Below are 20413 nucleotides of genomic sequence, written 5' to 3' on the forward strand. Positions count from 1 at the left end.
ATGGCTGAAGGTAAGAAATTGTTATATCATTTGCAACTTTGCAGATGGTTTTCACCTGTCTTTCATTTCCAGTCATGCCTAAATCGTCCCCTTTTTCCTTGTCAGTGTACTTGTTTTGTTCTTTTGTTCTCCCTTTTTAAAGACCGATTAGCTGGTAGAGCTCCTTATTATTTATTTAATTTTGTCTCCTGCATTGGGCTTACACCTCTTCACAGATTTGTACAGTGGCACATATTTACATGTCTATGGGCTCTACTGGAAAAAGGACAAAAAATACTTTTTTCCCTGTAATTTGGTGTTTGAATGATAGTGACTTTTTGTGTGCGTATTTCAATCTGTGTATAATCAATAAATATTTTTTATTTAGAGTGATGAAATTTGTTTCTTAAATTGGTAAAAATAAATTACGTTTTATAGATTTGCAAATGTGTGTGGAGCTGTACTTAATTCATGCAAGTTCATGCAAGGTGGGCTCACCTGGTCATTCTCAGGTATTCACCTAGTTTTGAAGTCAATGTTGCAGAAGAAGGGGAGAAATAAACCTACAGCTGGGAGTGATCGTGGCTCAAGAGTTGGGTGTTCGTCTTTTAATCGGAAGGTTGCCGGTTTGAGCCCCAGCTCGGACAGTCTCGGTCGTTGTGTCCTTGGGCAAGACACTTTACCTACTGCCTACTGGTGTTGGCCAGAGGGGCCGATGGAGCGATATGGCAGCCTTGCTTCTGTCAGTCTGCCCCGGGGCAGTGGCTACAACTGTAGCTGCCTCCTCTAGTGTGTGAATGTGAGAGTGACTGAATAGTGGAATTGTAAAGCGCTTTGAGGTTCTCGAAAAGCACTATATAAATGCAATCCATTGTTATTATGTGTGTGACAGATGTGGTGGGTTTGCAGACTTTCTTTGTTCCACTGAGCTCAGAGGCTGTGATCACTGTTTCTGATGGAGGCATCTACAAGACTTACTTAACAAACCATGCTTTGCTTTATTTTTGCTCTAAACCCAAGAGCATTAAACTCACGGCCACACTGAGAGTAGAAAGAATAATCATAGCAGCAGTTATACACTGTTCATCTTTAAACTGCAACTACTGTCTGTGGCAATCCCTTATTATCTAATAAAACCCCTTGTCTTTGTTAGAAATTATTTTAACTGACCTATTCCTCTATTTGCCACCTTATTCTACTTTATTCTGTTGCTCCTATAGAGCACTTTAAAATATGGACTTTGAAAAGTGCTTCATAAATGTGTGATTACACTTACATCTTACATCCTGTCATTGAAGCTAAGATCCAACATGAAAACGCATCAGTTATCCGCAAGCCACAAGGCGGCACAGAAACAACATTTAAATAAAGAATAGATGTTTTGATTATTCCACAGCTTTACAAACACAGGACTTAACCCAAAATAAGAAACACACAGAAATGTCTACTGCAAACTGAGATTACAAACCCAAAAGAAGTAACCCAAAAAACAATAGCTAACCTCCCAAGACTAATAATAAATAGCAGCTCACTGCTGCTTACATCTTCAAGATGCAGATCAAACATTAAAAGTTACAACATAACACTTATGCAAGTGGTTGGGCAAATTTTCCTCTGTAAGTGGAAAGCCATCTTGGCTCTTTATACTGAGGTCCTCTGGCTCGGGGAAGTCACAGCCAGGCATTTACACAGTCCAGTCAACGTGTATTATCATTATTATTATTATTATTATTATTATTATATGCACTCTGTGTCTCGCTACCTTATCGTAGTGGAGGTTTGTGTGTCCCAGGAACACCAGGGAATCCCTGTTGCTGGTGGTGCACTGAGTTGTGGCTGAAAGGTGGTTGATGCCTATTGTGGTGGTAACCTATGAACCAGCTGGTGGACAGCAAAAGTGAAGGGAGCCATCAGGGTGAAGGAGGAGTCCTATCGGGCTTGGTTAGCCTGTGGGACTTTGGAGGCAGCTGATTTTTCTTGGCAGGCAAAGAAAAACATGGCTCGGGCACTGGCTGAAGGAAAAACCTGGGTGTGGGAGGAGTTCAAAGAAGACAAGGAAAAAGACATTTGGACTTTCTGGATTCTGTCAATTTCAGACACTATTCTATAAAGTTTGTGGGCAGAGTGCTAGCTAAAGGTCCAGCTGCTGTATTTAACAGGGAGACAAAAGATAGAGAGCTAACTTCACTCAGAGATGGAGAAAGATAAAAAAAAAAAGTCAGGATCATCTTAAACATGTCAGTATTCGGCTCTTTGGCTTTCCATTTATTTTACTTATTTGTCAGACTCAGTGTTGTCTGTTTTATTAGTGCTGATCAGGGTTAAAGCTGGTAAAGTCCTGATAATTATATGTCTTTAACTTGGTCAGTATAATATGAAAAGTTTTAGAAAGAATTCTGCAGAAATATTAAACATTTTTATTAAGGGCTATGATAATGTCAGAGAGTGTTTGAAGATGACCAGATGATGAATGTATAGTATAGTACGACTCATACAACAGTTATAAATACACAAGATCAGATCTTCATAATGAAAAGCATTTTTACAATCTGTTCTTATTATTGTTTGTCAGCTTTCCTAAAAGTGTGCACCAGCTGATGTGACTGAAACAATTGTGTGTGATTGTGTCACAGATGATGGTAATGGTCCTATCCTGGTGAGTCCTGTTCATCCTGTGACTGAGGGAGCTTCTGTTAGTCTGAGCTGCAGTTTGAGAACACAAAAAATACTTTCCAATGTGTTTTTCTATCACAATGACAAACTTATTGAAAATGATCCCCGAGGGGAGCTGAAGATCTCTGCAGTGTCAAAGTCTGATGAAGGTTTCTACAAGTGTCAGTACTCAGGAAGAGAGTCAGCACAGAGCTGGATGTCAGTTAAAGGTGAGCAGGATCAAAGCATTTGATGGATTTTTGTAAAAATGATTTTCATGCTTGAGAAGAAACATTAGATTGTCTGTTTAATGCTTGAAGTCACCTGGATCTATTTTGTGAGAACTGAAATATGCAGTATAATAATAAGTATTATACTTTATTATTACTTAATTATTATTAGTCATTTCAGCAGCTGTGTCTGGAGCTGACAGCTCTTCATCTCCTGTGTGGTTGATGGTTGGACTGGTTTGTGGAGTCTCTCTCATTATTATTCTCCTGCTCTTGTTGTATCGCTGCAGACAGTCCAAGTGTAAGAGCCTCTTCTTTTCATGCTGCATTAGAGAGTTTATTTGCTACATACACTTTAATTATTCACACATATACATGTATTCTGATCTCATGACACTAAATATCAGTGGAACAATTTATACATGACAAACATGTGTAATAACATTTGTCTCTTTCACAGATTCCTGCTTCACCAGGTTGGTAAAATACTTTTTATTATTATTTTAAACAAACATCAGTTACTTTTGAGTTTATTGTGTTTATTTCCTGTTTTAGGTCGATCTAGTCTGAAAGTCACAGTCCGGGCTCCTCCACAAATCATGGAATCAACCAGAATGAAACTCATGTGTACGACTCTCTTCAACATGGTCAGCATTGAAAAACAGTCTTTATTATCATTATTAATATTGACTTTTATTAAGCCTCCATTAACACAAACATTTAATAGGTTCAGTTTGTGTTCAGCAGTTTTTCAAAGAACATTTAAAGATCTTACAGTCCTGGTTTTGACTCACACAGAGTTTCTGTGTTTGCTCTGATCTTTAGTGTAACTAATAAAATGATTAATGTGAGCCTGGCTTGTTTTTTTCTTTAGGTACTGCTGACGTCTATGAATCAGTCACACAAGTGACAAACAGAAATGGTACAGTATATGTGCTGGAAAGCACAGAGCAGTTAGAGATGAAACTTGTTTTTGATTTAATGAAACTAATTCCATGTTTTTACAATCCTGTAAATAAAATTATGAACATTTCAGGAGCAGATGAATATGAAAACGTCGCCTCCTCTCTTATTGAGTTTAAAGATCTTAGAAGAAAGAGTGAGTACATAAAACGCGTGCAGTTTAAAAATAAAACAAACATCCTTTAAAAACGTATTTGTTTTCATTTGTGGATGAATTTGATCACCTCACAGGGCAACACGACACACCAGAGGAGAGTGCTGTTTACTACAATGAAGATGGGATGCAGGTACAGTCACAACAGTCCCATGCAGTGTTTGGTTTGTTAGATCTCCACCTCACAGAAACACATAATGTACAGAGTAGGGATGGGTACCGGTGTCCGGTGCCATGATGGCACCGGTTCTGACATAAACGGTAGTAACCAGACCGAAAAGCAGCGCACATTTCGGTGCTTTATTTCGGTGCTTTTTTTTCCTGAGCTGTGATACACTTCTAGCCAATCATTTTACGTTTCCGAGGATAGTAGGCGGGTCCAGGTACGTACGTTCTTTTATGCAGAGCTACAGATTAAAAATGCCCAAGGCGAAGCGGTCAAAAGTCTGGCTGTACTTCACAGCAAAATATGCAAACTCAGCAGCCTGCAACAAGTGCTTTAAGCTGATACTGTGATGCTGTCAAAGGAAGTAACACCTCAAATCCGATGAAACACCTGGCGACGCATAGCGGGTTTTTTTTTAAAGCCGAGAAATGCGCCGTATTTGATGGCAGCAGCAGCCGTTCTTCTCTGCGTGAGTAGCTTAATGTTGTTCGTGTGTAATTTACGTTGAGTAGGCTAACCACGTTATTACATTAATGCATGTAAGGTGAACTAGCAAATATCATCATAGCTACATGCGGCTGTCTTCTTGTTTGATGGCAGATGCTCCCTTTACCCTGGCCAAAAAGGCTAAAATGACCAAAGAAAAAGTGGAAAACAGCTAAACTGAGAGGTTTTTGGACAAAGTTTGTATTTTTTCCATTGTTTAAGCACTGCTTCCAGCTAAGAGTGATACCATATATGCCCCATAGCTGCAGAAAAGGCTAACATTGTTATCTTTTTACAAAAAAGCAGCTGAATATGAGAGGTTTTTGGACCAATTTTGTGTTCTCCATTCTTTAAGCACCGGTTCGAGCACCGTTTGAGCACCGGCACCGTTTCAAAAGTACCGATTTGGCACCGGTATCGGATAAAACCTAAACGATACCCATCCCTAGTACAGAGACACTGGATACAAAGTCTGAGCTTCCTGGATGCTTTTATCTCCTGCTGGCTGACTAACAGCTACTTTGTAACCAGTTTTACACATAAAGCTTTTTCTCCAGCTCCACACTCAGCTCTGTATCACCTGCTCTGAAAAGAAGAAAATACATTTCATTTCATTTTCACATTTTTGCACAAAAAGAAATCTTTACAATACAGAACACACAACAAATGATACCATGTGTATATCAGAGACCACATGTTTAAATCAATGAAAGTAAATCAGGATGATTTCCTCCTCCACACAGGTACAGAGGTGTGTCTGAGGGTCGCACCTCCTAAACAGTCAATAAGGTACAGTTAACGTCACACTCTTTGTAAAGACTCAAACACACAGAACAGAACTTCACTTTACATCGAGGGCAGGCAATGTTTTTATAATAAACTTTATTGTTCTCCAACAGGAAGCCACAGATGGGACAGGCACGAGGGGCAGCCAGTGACCCCATTAAACTGATGTTTTACTGTCCTTATTTTCCTCGAGTTATTGGTTCTGTTATTAGTTACCTAACACAACCTAATGTGAGTCTTTTGACTGAAACTAACCAAGTGACCTGGTGGAGTCTTGTCTTGTTGGCTTTATTGTCACTTCAACCATATACATTTAGTTCACAGTGAAACGAAACAACGTTCCTCCAGGACCAAGGTGCTACATGCAACATAAATTTACAACATAAGGTAACACTAAACTAGCTAACTAAGAGGCCTAGTTTGCTGGCTAGCAGAGACAAGACAGACTGACCTAACATAAATTACAACATAAATTAACAAAAAACTAACTATCTAACTATCTAACTATCTAAGGAAGACTAGGAAGTAAAGAAGTTAGTGCAAAAATCCAGTAATAATATTGTGCAAAAGAGCATTTACAGGTTGGTGTATACGATAGTTTGGTGGTGTGGGTCGGTGTGTTTGCGCTTGTGTTGATTAGTCAGTCTAGACTCAATGCTTGAGGTAGTTAAGTTAAGGTGAGTGATAATGTTGTGTGTGTGTGTGTGTGTATGTTTCTATATGTGTGTGTGCGCGTTTGTGTTTATCAGTCCAGTCCCTTTTTGTTGAGGAGACGGATGGCTTGTGGAAAAAAGCTGTTGCACAGTCTGGATGTGTGTGCCCGAATGCTTCGGTACGTTTTTCCAGATGTTAGGAGTGTGAAGAGTGTGTGAGAGGGGTGTGTCCGATCAGCCACAATGCTGGTGGCTTTGCGAATACAGCGTGTAGTCGGGAGAGAGACCCCGATGATCTTCTCTGCTGTTCCCACTATCCGTCATGCTCTGTACTGACAGAATATGGTGATACATGTGTTTTTATAACTTTAAGCAGTTATTTCTTAAATCCACCTTCACAGTCAGAGTTACATCTGTGTCAGTTTTTGAGAGCTGGGCTCCATGATGTAAATTAGCCTTTTTTTACATGTAGTGTTTCATGTCCCCTTTAATGCTGAACACCTTATATGACATTTTCACACAACAACACTTCTGCTCAGTATTGATTTTTCTTTTGCATGTTTGCCATCCTCCATCTTCCACTTTTACTGATTTGGTTCATGTAACATTTCTGATGGTTTCATGTTCATCAAAATATTCTAATCTGCAGTTTCAAGTCTTAGAGATTACACTCACTTTACATTCAGTTGAAGTTGAAGTTGTTGCTGTTCTTGGGAGACATTTCTCTTTTGTTCTGGTATCAAACTGCCTCGTGTTTGCTGAGTTTCAAGCTCTTTCTGTTCACCTGTCAAACTATTGCTCATGTTTCCAGAGCAGCTTTTCTTCTGGGTGGTTCACCTGGTGTTTTCAGTTCATGTTCAGTTTATGTTCCACATTCATGTTTCCCGCTTCACCGTGCCAGCCCTCTGTCTCAGTGTCATTAGCTCTACTTCCTGTTTCATTATGTTCAGCTGTGTTCTCACCGGTCCCTAATCATCATCATTAGCCAGTGTACTTAAGTCCTCAGTTTCATCCTGGTCTTTGTCGTGTCATTGATGTTAATGTTGTCTACTCTGCACGTGTGTTCAGTTAAGACAGTCATTTCAGTTCAGCCAGTCATCTTATGTTTGGCTCATCTGCTCGTCATAATAAATACCAGCCTTCACCTACCTGTGAGTCCAGCGTTTGGGTCCTCCTTTCCTCGCATCCACACTCGACACCCCTGACAGAATGACATGACCCTGCGTTGTGGACCCAGCGGACTCTGACCTCTTCGAGCGGCAGCAGGCAGCGCTCTTTCACTGGACGGAGGCGCTTTTTTACCCGCTTGGAGCACTCAAAGCACTAATGGGCTTCATGTGCACATTAGTGCTCAACAAATTGTTTAAAATCCAAAGAGGAGAAAGTAGAAAGAACATGTGACAAAATGAACACGGCTACTTACAAACACAGTGACTGTCCTCAGACAGCGCACACAACTGTCAAGTAATTCAGTTCAATTCAGTTTAACTGTCTGTTGCTGTAATTTGGTGCTATATAAATGAAAGTTGACAATTTTTATTATAAGGTGCAAAATCATAACCACAGTCGCCTCCAGGGGCTTTATACTGTAAGGACTGTACAACAATACAGAGAAACACTCCAAATCAGACGACTATGAGTGAGCAGTTGGTGACAGTGAGAATGAAAAACTCCTTTTTAACAGGAAGAAACTTTTGACAGAACCAGGCTCAGAGAGGGGCGGTCATCTACCACCTGCTGGGGTAACACTGTGGAAAAGAGCCAGAAATGAATAATAACTGAGCAGCTTGACCTCACAGATCATTCGGTTGCTTTTGAAGACGATGACTTACTGTAAGTGTGATTCTGGGTCAGGAGTCTGCTGTGGCACAGAGACCCTCTGAAGCAGGGTGGGCAATTCATTTTCCTGAGGGGCCACATGAGAAACTGGGCCTGTTGTGGAGGGCCGCATCAATAAACTGAACTCAATCCTGCTCAGTACTAATTTGATCTCTGTATAAACTGGTACTGGTAAGAGTGGACGCTACAATTAGGCAACGAAAATGTGAAACAGACAGAGTTAGAAAAAAAGCCCTTCACAGCTTTTTGTTATTACGCTGATTGTTTGTCTTGTTTTGTCTCTGCAATAATTCAGTTTAATAAAGTGTTTTGAAATGAACTGAGTCACTGGTGAATTTTGAAGAGCTTTTTCTGTGTCTGTGACTCTTTTACTGCTTTTTTACTTGGCAGCACTTTTTTATGCGGCTCTGCCATCATGTGTCAGAATACAGAGAGAACAGTCAAAGTCAACAACTTAAACACTTTTAGAGCTGCTGAGCACCAAAGCTTGTTTTTGATCTGTTTACGCTCTGAAGCCGTCTCACTGAAGACTTTGCAAAAGGAAAATATTGTTTATGTTTTGATAAATTAAAACTTTTTAAACCCTAAAAAATTGTTTTTACTATATTCAACTATACACAAATGTACAGTGATATTTTTATTCAACAAGTAAGATCATGCAGTGATAATATGAGATCAAACTACAAACATGGCATTACAGAATATCATCTTTGTTCCTCTAAGCAGCCACGTTGCCTACATGTGTGTCAAAGGCTGTTGTTGATATATAAATATAGTCATGATCCTGGGTTTGCACCCAGCGTTTTGGGTTTGGACTTTATGGTTTTGGGTTATTTAATATTCAGAGGTCATGATTCTGCCCTGTAGAGTTGTTATCCCTCTGTTTATGTTCTTAGGTCAGCCACCCTTCAGTTATCCCATTTCTTCTAGCCTGCATGGGGGTGACTTTCCCCTGCAGGCCCATCTTCTCCAGAATTGTCCTGATCACACACAAAAAATAAGAGAAGAGAGAAAACCATGGCAATTATGTTAATGCCTAAAGTTTTCACAGCAGAACACAAGAGGAATACCGTCTGGACATCACCGGTTCTGTACAGTATGAGGGTTAATAAAACCGTACTCATATGAATATGATGTGCAAATTGATTTATTCTTAAAATTTATTATTAAAACATATCAAACTGAAATCCTGAAATCCAAAATGAATCCTGGGATATGTTGGGCCACGAACGATACAGCCAACACATCCTTCAAATCTGGGGAAATGAAGGACGCATTTGTCGCCGCATTTGGAGGACTCTTCAAATTTGGACAGCCTTCGTCGCGTCTTTGTGACGTAATTGCCTACAAATGCAGCCATCGACGAATGCTACCCCTGAATTTGGACACAGCCTGTGTCTCAATGTGCGTTGTGCACACTTCCTGTTTTACTTTGATAGTCACTTGTGCTTTGTGCATCATGTTCAGTTTAAATTGTGTCCAGCTGTGCTTCCAAGTGTCTCCTCTTAGCTACGATTCCCTCCTGTGGTTTGTTCCCTTGTTTGTTCTTGTGTGTATTTATGCCTGCATCTCTCTCTGTCCTGCATCGCGGTCTCCCTCATTGCTGTGTGTTCTGCCTGCCGTTTAGTTTCAAATAATTTTTTTTGTAGTTTTGCATTTTTTTGTATTCCAGCAATACAGCTGGGTTTAAGTTAACCTTTTCTAAGAGTCTGCATTTTGGTTCAAATCCTCATTCCTTCCCTCTTCACACCGCCAATAGAATAGCCCTTTATTCTCATCGTACATGTACAATGAAATTAAGGATATTTAGATCAGACCATGGACCTTTAGATCAGACCATGACAGGAAGGATCACTTTTTAAAGAGACGTGGCTGATGGAAAATATTGTGTTAACATTTTTGAAACCGCAAGTTCGCAAATAGCTGCAAGTCTATCTGCACCATCTCTGCACTTAAACAAACATCAATGACCTCATGTATATGTGTGTGTGTGTGAGATAAAACATACGTGATCATGAGGGTGCAAAACCACAACAGAGAGTCAAATGGTGGGACTCCCCACCATTTGACCTTAGAACTGAAGAAGCTTCTCGGATGAGAGGTGAAACGTCTTCAAGCAACTTAAACAAGTCCAGACACTTTTCTTTGCAAGCTCCTTAGACTACGATGACCTGGATGACTGAGAACCTTCACAGACACACAACAGAGAAAACAGAGAAAGATCCAGGAGACCCAAAAACAAACACGTGTCCACACCAGCAGAAGCAACAAGGAGCCAAAAAGAAAGATCACCTAAAAACCAACCGGAAGCCGATCCTGTCAGAGGTTGGCCATCCCAGTACGAGCTGAGGACAGAGCCCCAGGGCTCTGGGCACATGCACATAAATGCACAAAGACACACACCTGCATCAACCCACCGTTCTAAAACCCTTCACCCTGTGTCAGTATTTCTGTGAAGTATGAATGAAAGTTTGCACGCAGCTGCAGGCTTATCTGCACTTAAAAACCCTCAGTGATCTCATGTTTTTCTCCATCAGCCCACAGAATGAATCTCAATGTCTCCTGAAAACACTTTGGCTCTGTGCTATGTGATAATGTCTTATTCTTGCTATCAAACCTCAGGATGTGTAAAGAGGAACTGGAAGTTTGGTCATGGCCAAATTGAAATATTTAACACAATGAAGCAACATGGGGTTTGTTTCAGTGCTTTGTGTATTTACTCAATATGCATTCAAGTTTAGAGTTACTATGGCAACATGAGTAAAAATATAAAAATAAATGATTTAAGGAATAATTACTAAAATGCCATTAGATACACAACAAAAACCTCCTGACATCTCTCCTCTGTTTTTGACCTTCTGCAAATGATTTTTAGTTTTTAATAAATAATTACAATCCACAGTAAAACTGAAAATAATGAATAAGTGTTGATAATGTTCACTCGTATGGACACCAGACTGATGTGTCTTCTGACATATCAGTCTACACATAGCTAAACAGTTTGACTGAACTTCTGTCGAATCATAAAGGATGTTATTCTCATTTATGTTGTAAGTTGAAACTTTTGTGACCTTGATAGAGACCATATGGAAGATTTTGTGATGACCCAGAGTCTCTGTGTTCCAGTGATCAGTTATCTGTAACTCAGTTTTCTTCATTTGTTACTATTGAGGCCTGAAATGATCAGCTTCAGTAAGCTTTAGTAAAGGTCACCTCGTCTGCATTTGACTCTGGAGAGAATTACATAGTCTTTGTTGGTAACATGTAACATTCACTTTGATGTGCCAATAGAAGATACATTTATTTGTTGTCTTTGTTAATTTAATTTGTGAAACATACAGGTCTTTAGTTTCAGTTCAACCACACAGTGAGTCATTTACTCTGTTTGGGTATCAGCCAAACATAGAATTTAACCACAAGGAGAAAACATTCACAGATCTGAGGTCAAAGGAGCATTTTTATTATAGCACTGCATGATGATGTTTCAGCTAAGAGTCAGATAAAATCTCTAGATGTTTTTATGCAGCATGAAAGAAGAATTTCCACATAATTCCTCCGATAAAGAATCAAAATGTAAAAAAATCATTAAAAAGACTTAGATATAAAAATACAGGCTGTAAAACAGAAAAGGGGTTTTGGTACATTCACTTCCAGTGTGCAGGAAGAGTAACATTGCAGAATGATAATGATCCAGGGGACGCTGTCAGAGTAAAAAAAGACCTGGTAAGATATGACTTAAAGCGATGGAAAACATGTCACAAAACTGCTGCGGTCAAAGCTACAGGAGCTGTTTGAGTTTGGTGTAAAAGGGAAGGAAGCACAGAGAGACCAATCAGAAGAAGAACCTGTAGAAAAACTCTGTCACACCCAAACAAAACACAACTTCTCTTTTTTTCTGCAAAGTAAAACTGTTTGTGATTATCTGAGGATCAGAGTGCAGCAGGCTGGATGTGACGATGGGGCTCTCTTTGCTCTGCATGATGGGCTTTTTCTGTAAGTACACGTCTGACATTGTTTGAAAGGCACCAATAATTAAAATGTTCCTGATCTCTGAGAATTAGTGAGTCACTGCTTAGAGCTTGTTTAGCAAACAGGAGAAATTTGGTGATTATTGTTCATCCCTAAATTTACAATAATCAATAATCAGAGTAAAGCCTTTAAAAAAAACTTTACTCTGAGGTATAATATCTGATGAGTTTTTATTCATTATTTTAGTGCTCAGTACAGTCATCTGTGGAAACGCTGAAGGTAAGAAACACTGTTTTTACTCCAGTTCATATATGTAGCTGTTATCTCCTACAATGCTCGAAATCAGGGGTGTCAAACCTACGGTCCACGGGCCACATTCGGCCCTCGATACAATTATTTCCGGCCTGCGAGCCAGTTATTAATGTACCCTCGGTATGTGGGAACTGAATATTCAGCCCTGCTAAGAATCCGTGCTTTGATGGGCGCACCAATCGCATGCAAAGACAGGCTGGGATCATACCATTATGTGAAAGAAAGAAGGGGGGCAGATGTCCTGAAGACAGCAAGTGTAGTGGTACAGGCCAAACCATTTCAACAACTACCAAACAGGTAAAACAGCAAATGATTAAAGTGCAGGTAAACAGAAATGTTTCTATTTTTCAGCATCTACCATAGAAATACAGTATAGATATAATAATGATGAGCTACCAGAAGTTTCTTTCTATTTTTACACATTTGTTTCTTACAATTTAAGTCAAAGGGTGGTGCCGACAGGTTTCTCTCTTTCTCACAGCAGCTTTTTCTTCATCATGTAGAAAAACAGTTAAATACTGTAAACCATTTCTTACACTGATGGTGTCAGGGTGGTGGCTCATTGGCTCCCTTTTCTGTTCCCGTGTTTCATTCCATGTCTCCTCTCTGTGGTGAGTCTGTTTTGTCACCCATGTTTGTCTCCATGTGCCTTATTCGATGTTTGTATCTCTCTGCCCTCTCTCTCTCGCCCTCTCCCTCACCCCCTTGTGTCTTAGTCGTTTTACTGTGTTTCATCTTCATCTTCATCCTCTCTTCACCTGTTCCTGTTCTTGTGTCTCTGCTATTGCCTCCCTGTTTGTTTATCACTGTTGTTGTCAAGTCCGTGTGTCTCAGGTGTAGGTCTCAGTGTTTCCTGTTTTACTTTGACAGTGTCCCATCCTGTGTTCAGTTTTGCTTCCTGTATTGTGTCATTATGTTTATTCCCCCCAGCTGTCTTCTCCGTGTGTTTCCTCATCACCATCTTGTATATTTATGGAGTCAGTCGTCAGTCGTTTTTATATGGCGTTATCTTTGTGCCACTATTCTGACCGCACGTAAAAAAAAATTGCAGGTGCAATTGTTGCATTTTTGAGGAGAAATTTATTTTGAGTGAAGAAAAACTAAATTTGAGTGAACAAAATTCATTGCTGCTTTGCAAAAAATGTATCTGTGTTTGCTATTATCCACACACACACAACAGCAGCCCCTCTCGCTCAGTTTTTGCACTTGCGCTCGCTCACAATGTGTTGCTCGCGCTCTCAACATTTCTGCCCGTGCGCGCTCAACTCTTTCTGTACACCGTTATATTTGTGCCACAAAACCAGCCAATCACAGACTTGGATGCAAAAAAAATCTGATTGGCTGTTCTGGTCTCCAATCAGCTCGAAATGATGAAATGTAATATCCCAGAATCCATTTCGTCCAAAACTCAAACGAGGCAGTGGCGGAGGAACACAGAGTGTTTAAAATGATCATATTAAGAGTGTGCTGCCTTCATACAGACTAATTCTCTTTTCATGGATGTTTATCTGAACAGTTTACAGCACAGATTTACAAGAAGATGATGATTTGTGTGAGTAGTGCAGTGTATCTCACTGATATTGGCATGTGTGCTGCTTACCTCAGTGTACGCTTTTGTATTAACTCTTGGAGTTCTCAAAATCCTTGTACAAAGCTACATGGATAAAAATGAAAGGAAATACCAGATACTCCGGCTTCCTCCCACAGTCTAAAGACATGCACTTAGTGGGGTTAAGTGAATTGATTATTTTAAATATGTGGGAGTGTGAATGTTTGTCTGTGTCTCTGTCTTAGCCCTGCAACAGACTGGCGACCTGTCCAGGGTGTACCCTGCCTCTCGCTCTATGATAGCTGGGATAGTCTATAGCCTCCTGCGACCCTGATAAGGATAAGCGGAAGAGAATGGACAAGAGTTTAAAGTGGGATTCAGCGTGTGGAAAATCCTAAAATCAGTTTTTAATGGCTCAGGCTATTTTCTATTGAGAGCTCCAGTAGATTTTCTTAATGTATGAGCTGTGATCAGCTGACTTGCTGCTCTTTACAGATTTATCCACCTGAATTCAGTCTGATGTAAGCAGACGTTTCATGAGTTGTCCTCCTCACTACACTCACAGTACACTGTTTATACTGACTTTATATTGGACTGTCACTGTGCACCAGTCACACACTGGTCTTTCCTTTAAATCCCTCACAGTACAGCAAACTAACCTGTTTATCCTGCACTAATCTGTAAAGGATTTTCATGCAGCCTTAAATAACACAGTGATTCTACCTCAGTTTGTTTTGCAGCATGCTTCACACTATAAAAAAACATAATGTCAACATAAATACTCAAGTAAAGTACAGATAGCTTACGTACAGTAACAAAGTATTTGTACTTCGTTACTCCCCACCTCTGGAAATAAGTAAATTGTGTGATATTTGACTATAAAATTGAGGTTGTTTACATGATATTGTGTGTTTATGCGTTGATGTTCAGTGTCACAGTTTAGATTTTTGCACACCTGGTTGTGTTCAGTCACTCTGCTGGTAGAGTCTAAATATCATTTAATCTGTTTGGTACAAACTAAACTTTTTATTGTTTATTTTTTAAGTCAAATTATCAGTCTACTAATGCTATGTTTTATTTGATCAGCTCCTCCTAAGCCCACTGTGACCCTGCAGCCATCCTGGACTCAGATATACAGCGGTGAGACAGTCACTGTCAGATGTGAGATTCAGGGAGGTGAAGGAGCTCAGTGGACGTATGAATGGAGACGAGGCCAGTCAAACATACCTGAAACATCCAATGAATACAGAATCAGCAGCGCTGCTGAGTCTGACAGTGGAGAATACAGCTGCCGGGGCACAAGGACAGAGTGGAGTGATACCATCACACTGACTGTATCATGTAAGTTGGAGATCTGTTTTATCAACATTAGTAAGAATCTGTTGTTCTTGCAGCTTTGTATGGAACGCCAGGACTGCCATAATGAATTAATTAAATACACCATTAAATAATTAATTAAATGTGGCAATAATTAATTAAAATTGGAATTAATTAATTAAATAAATAGTTATGACACATGTAATTAATTAATTATTGACACATTTAATTAATTATTTATGTATTTCACATTTTAATTAATTATTGACACATTTAATTAATTAATTATTGACACATTTAATTAATTATTTATGTATTTCACATTTTAATTAATTATTGACACATTTAATTAATTAATTATTGACACATTTAATTAATTATTTATGTATTTCACATTTTAATTAATTATTGACACATTTCATTAATTATTGACACATTTAATTAATTATTTAATGATATATTTATTTATTTCATTTTGGCAGTCTTGGCGCCTGGCTCTCATCATGAAATAATTTTATCTGTCAGCCTCACCCATCAAACTCAGGGGGCGGGGTTAACGCTGATTGAGTCAAAACCATTGCTTTGGCCTGGTGGCCATTGTTTCTAGCACACAACAACCGGCATGTGGAAGCTAACAGAACTGAGCTTTGAAAAACCCTGTTTGTGTGTTACCAAATACCGTTTTAATATTTTTTTAGCCGAGAATGTAGTGGTTTAATCTTCATGTGTCTGGTCGGTTTGTCAAGATACAGCCTCTTTGCAAAAGTGTTTCGATGATTTCGGAGATGTCTGCCCAGTCTCACGGCAAAGCGTGGGATAGACCCGCTCGCCTCGCAAGCAATCCCACCGACAAAGCGCAGGCCCCGGTACACAGCTGTAGTAACCCCCGCTGACTTCTTTTACTGAGGTTATATTTATCGATGTTTTATTTCCTGATGTTCTTATGTGTCCTACGTGTTTCAGTCGCCAATTCTGAATTATAACTAACATTAAAAACATGTTTAAGGAGGAGAGAGAGCAAATAAATCTGTTTAACATCTGATCTTTGGGTTTTTGTTCAGTAATCAGCGTGACCTGTGTATAAACACATAAAAGAGATAACGTTGGTGTTTCCGTCATATAGTAACTGCTGGCTTTAACTGTACAAAGGTTGTTCGACACTATGAAACACATACAGACTTCATGATGTTCGGCTAATATTTTTATTGTGAATATTAATCATGCTGACCTCGCTCTGTACACCATGCAGCGAGGTCAGCATATCCACGATATCCTCAGCTCCATGAGTTAACACAAAGTTTCCCAGCTGACTATCTAACTGCCAACTATTCCAGAGACGTGAAAATATACAGCATAAAGAAAAGTGTAAGAGACTCAGCAGCAGATTAGAATAACAGTTATACATTTAATAAATCACCAAATGAATCCAAGAAACGAGCAAACCTGTTCCGACAATTTGAATTTGTATTCCCTCAGCTGCAGACTCGCTGCTGTTTAAATGTTTGAAAAGGAAGATTAGATATAAAAAACGTCAAACATAGACTCAGTCTGCCTTCACATTTGATATGAGGCCAGCACGTATAGTGGCCTCAGCAGGCTATTACTGAAATACACGTGCTATATCATAAACTATGATATAAATAGGGAGGTCCTATTAACATGTTTAGTTTTAAAGGACACCTTCCTGCCTTTAGTCTCCTTCATGAGCAGTATTAGTTTTCTTCTAACATCCAGAAGTCTGCACAATGTGTTTCATAGTTTGTAACAAGCCTTTGACAGGTAAACATAACATGACCGAAAAAGCAAAAAAAAAGAAAAAAAAAAGAGAGAGAGTGTTGACATAAGAAGAGAAAATTCTCTCAATTATGGAGACAGACAAATGGTTCATTTATGTTTGATGTGTGTTTATTCCTCCCTAAATATCGTCGGTGAAGTTCGCCATGCATGTCAGATTTTCCTGCGCATTTTTATACCTCTGCCAACAGAGAGAGAAAAAAAATCACATTCTAACAGACAGCTGGTGCTTAGAATACAGTTGAATAACTATTAAAAAACAGATGATATTTAGATGATAGTTCAGTCTAACACATGTGCCAGTGAACCATTAAACGTCTGTGAAACTATGCAGTTATGAAACGTAACTTTAACCTCAGCCAAACCGATTTGCTCAGTTGTAAATAAAACAGCGAAGTAAACGTGACCCGACAGACAGAACCTGAGTGAATGAAGTCCAGCGTTTAACCACTGAGAGCTAAAACTCAGCTGAGGTTTGAAAGCTGTTTGCCGGTGATTGGACATCAGCCGCTGATAAAGCTGTTCGCCTATAAAGTGCTCTGTAAGGAAACGAGCTCCAGCAGCTCTGCGCTCGGGGAAAACACTATATTTACTTATCTTGTGCAGAAAAATGCGCTGACATTGCGTTATATCGAGCACCGGCTGCCCAGTTAAACTGTGACTATCACCAGGTAACTAGGCGTGTTTCTTGAATTAGCAGCAGGTGTTAAACAGCTGACAGATGAGGAGGAGGATGCATGCAGGTAAACTGAGGGTCTGCTGAGCTGATCGCTGGTTTCGTGAGAAAAATGTCAGCTCGTTCTTTATGTTACAGAAGCACAGAGACACAAGACCAGGCGGAAAGAGACGATCGTTCGGTGAAAATGAGAATCTGCGAATGCAACATGTGGAACACGGAGAGTGGAATATGTAAACAAACCGGTTAACGTAACCCCCTCGGTGCACTCTGCATGCTAACTGTTAGCAGAGCTAGTGAAATCTCTGAAAACATCTGAGCACTTTTGCAAACATGTTCTATGTTGACAACCTGACCAGACATACGTCGCGACATTCGCGGCTAAAACACTGTTAAAAGTGTAGCTGGTGACAGAAAAACGGGGTATTTTAAAACTACACCACCACCATTGCTGCTTGTGATTTGATCTGCATTCTGGGATAACTGGCTGCCCCAAGTCTACACAAGCAATCGATTTTCTAGGATCGACCTGTTTTGACTTACTTTGCACGGCAACCAATCAAATGTTAGAGAAGCTGCATGGGCAGCGTTAACCCCGCCCCCTGAGTTTGATGGGTGAGGCTGACAGATAAAATTATTTCATGACGAGAGCCAGGCGTCAGGACTGCCAAAATGAAATAAATAAATATATCATTAAATAATTAATTAAATGTGTCAATAATTAATTAAATGTGTCAATAATTAATTAAAATGTGAAATACATAAATAATTAATTAAATGTGTCAATAATTAATTAATTACATGTGTCAATAATTAATTAAAATGTGAAATACATAAATAATTAATTAAATGTGTCAATAATTAATTAATTACATGTGTCATAACTATTTATTTAATTAATTAATTCCAATTTTAATTAATTATTGCCACATTTAATTAATTATTTAATGGTGTATTTAATTAATTCATTATGGCAGTCCTGGCGTTCCATAGCTTTGTAGCTGTTTCATTTGTGCTGCTCAGTAACATATTTTGAAAAGCAGCTTTTTATTCACAGTGAAGAGAACAAAACATATCAGAGTAACGTCTCTGCTGTGCAGCTCTAATACATGAAGTGCAGAACAAATGCTGAACCTGTTTCAGCTGCTCCACCACATCCACTAAGAACAACAGTAACATCCAATATTTTCACTTCTGTATTTGTGTTATTTTTATTTTTATTACTCCCTGTTGCACCAACATATGATGCAGTTCCTTCAGTTGTTTTTAGCATGTTGTCTATTGTTGAAATGATCTTAGAGGATTCAGGTTTTAGTTAAAGAGTCTGGTCTCATGACAAACACACACTGGGTCTTTTTCACTTAGTGAACCTCGCCTCTGTCAGTGCACCCCAGGGTGGCTGTGGGTACCATGTAGCTTGCCATCACCAGTGTTTGAATGTGTGTGTGGATGGGTAAAGCACTTTGGGGTCCTTAGGGTCTAGTAAAGCGCTATACAAATACAGGCCATTTCATTTAATGAATATAGAAATAATCATCTCACAGACAAAACATTATGTGCAGCTATTGTCAGTGCCATTGATATTTATTTAGAGTTTTTTCTCTAATTGATCTTTCTGAGTTAGCTTCAGTAATTACTTCCTCCAAACCATCGATGTGTCTTTTAAAACCCATTCTGACACATCTGTGCACATCGACAGGAAATGTCAGCTTCCACAGCAAAAGAATATAAAACACACTTACTAGGTCTCATCTTAGCTATCAGAGGCTTTAACAGCAGATTTAGTAAAGCACACAAGGACATAGCATGCTAAGTACAATCAGATCATATTAACCTGGGTTACTTTCTCATTACAGATGAATTAACTAAGTCATGCTTCAAATTAATGAGAGTAAACGAACTATGCATTTATTAATTAATTTTAAATACACTGAAGTAAATTTTAAAAAAATTTGCTGTGCAGATCAAAACAGTATTTCAGAGTATTTTGTGTCACACACTTTGTTATAGCTTCACCAATAAAGTTGATCATTTACATTTTTCCATCCAGATCTTTAAATTGTTCTGATTCAGTCATTTTTACTTTTATGTTCTTGTTCTAAACTGAACTGCAGCGAAACCAAAGGCTGAACTGAGAGCTGATAGGACAGCTGTTCCAGTAGGGGGCAGTGTGACCCTGACCTGCTCTGTGAGCCCATCATCATCATCACCATCATCATCATCACCATCATCATCATCTGGATGGAAATACTACTGGTACACAGATGGCAAATCTTATCAACCTGTGACAAATGAACAAATCAGTGTCTCAGAGGGAGGACTCTACTGGTGCAGAGGAGGAAGAGGAGAACCAGTTTACTACACAGAGTTGAGCCAGTCAGTTTGGATTGACACAACTGGTGAGTTTAAATGTAACTTCCTACAAAGCACTACATCTGATGGTAACTGAACCTTTTGTCATTCATGTGTTTTTATTGTACTTTCCTGAACATGAACAGTGTCAAACAGGCCTGTTGTGACTCTGTATCCAAACTGGTCTGAGGTATACGGAGGAGAGACGATCACTGTCAGATGTGACATCCATGGAGGAGACACTGAGTGGGATTATGAGTGGGAAACAAACAGCATCAGAAAACCTCCAAATCAAAATGAATACAGGATTATTTCTGCTTCATCATTGATCAGTGGAAACTATCGCTGTAAGGGCAGAATGAAAAGTTCACAGCATGAAACAACAGAGTGGAGTGATTCAGTCACACTGACAGTTTCTGACAGTAAGTCATGTTTGCTTTAAGCTGTTTGAACACTTTGTAAAATGTATTTCTGTTCATAGACTGAGATTATTATTCTTTGTATAAACTGAGCTCACTGTTCAGAGACTGTACTAC

At 39.2% G+C, this 20413-nt stretch overlaps 1 pseudogene; it reads left to right on the forward strand.

Moving 5' to 3' along the window:
• The window catches only part of LOC146674905 (basement membrane-specific heparan sulfate proteoglycan core protein-like), a 75176-nt pseudogene continuing 54763 nt past the window's right edge, over window positions 1-20413 (forward strand).

This window comes from Rhamphochromis longiceps, linkage group LG3 (genome assembly GCF_057381845.1).
Source record: "Rhamphochromis longiceps isolate RC_006_pf linkage group LG3, R_longiceps_female_GT1.1, whole genome shotgun sequence".
NCBI classification, from domain to species: Eukaryota; Metazoa; Chordata; class Actinopteri; order Cichliformes; family Cichlidae; genus Rhamphochromis; species Rhamphochromis longiceps.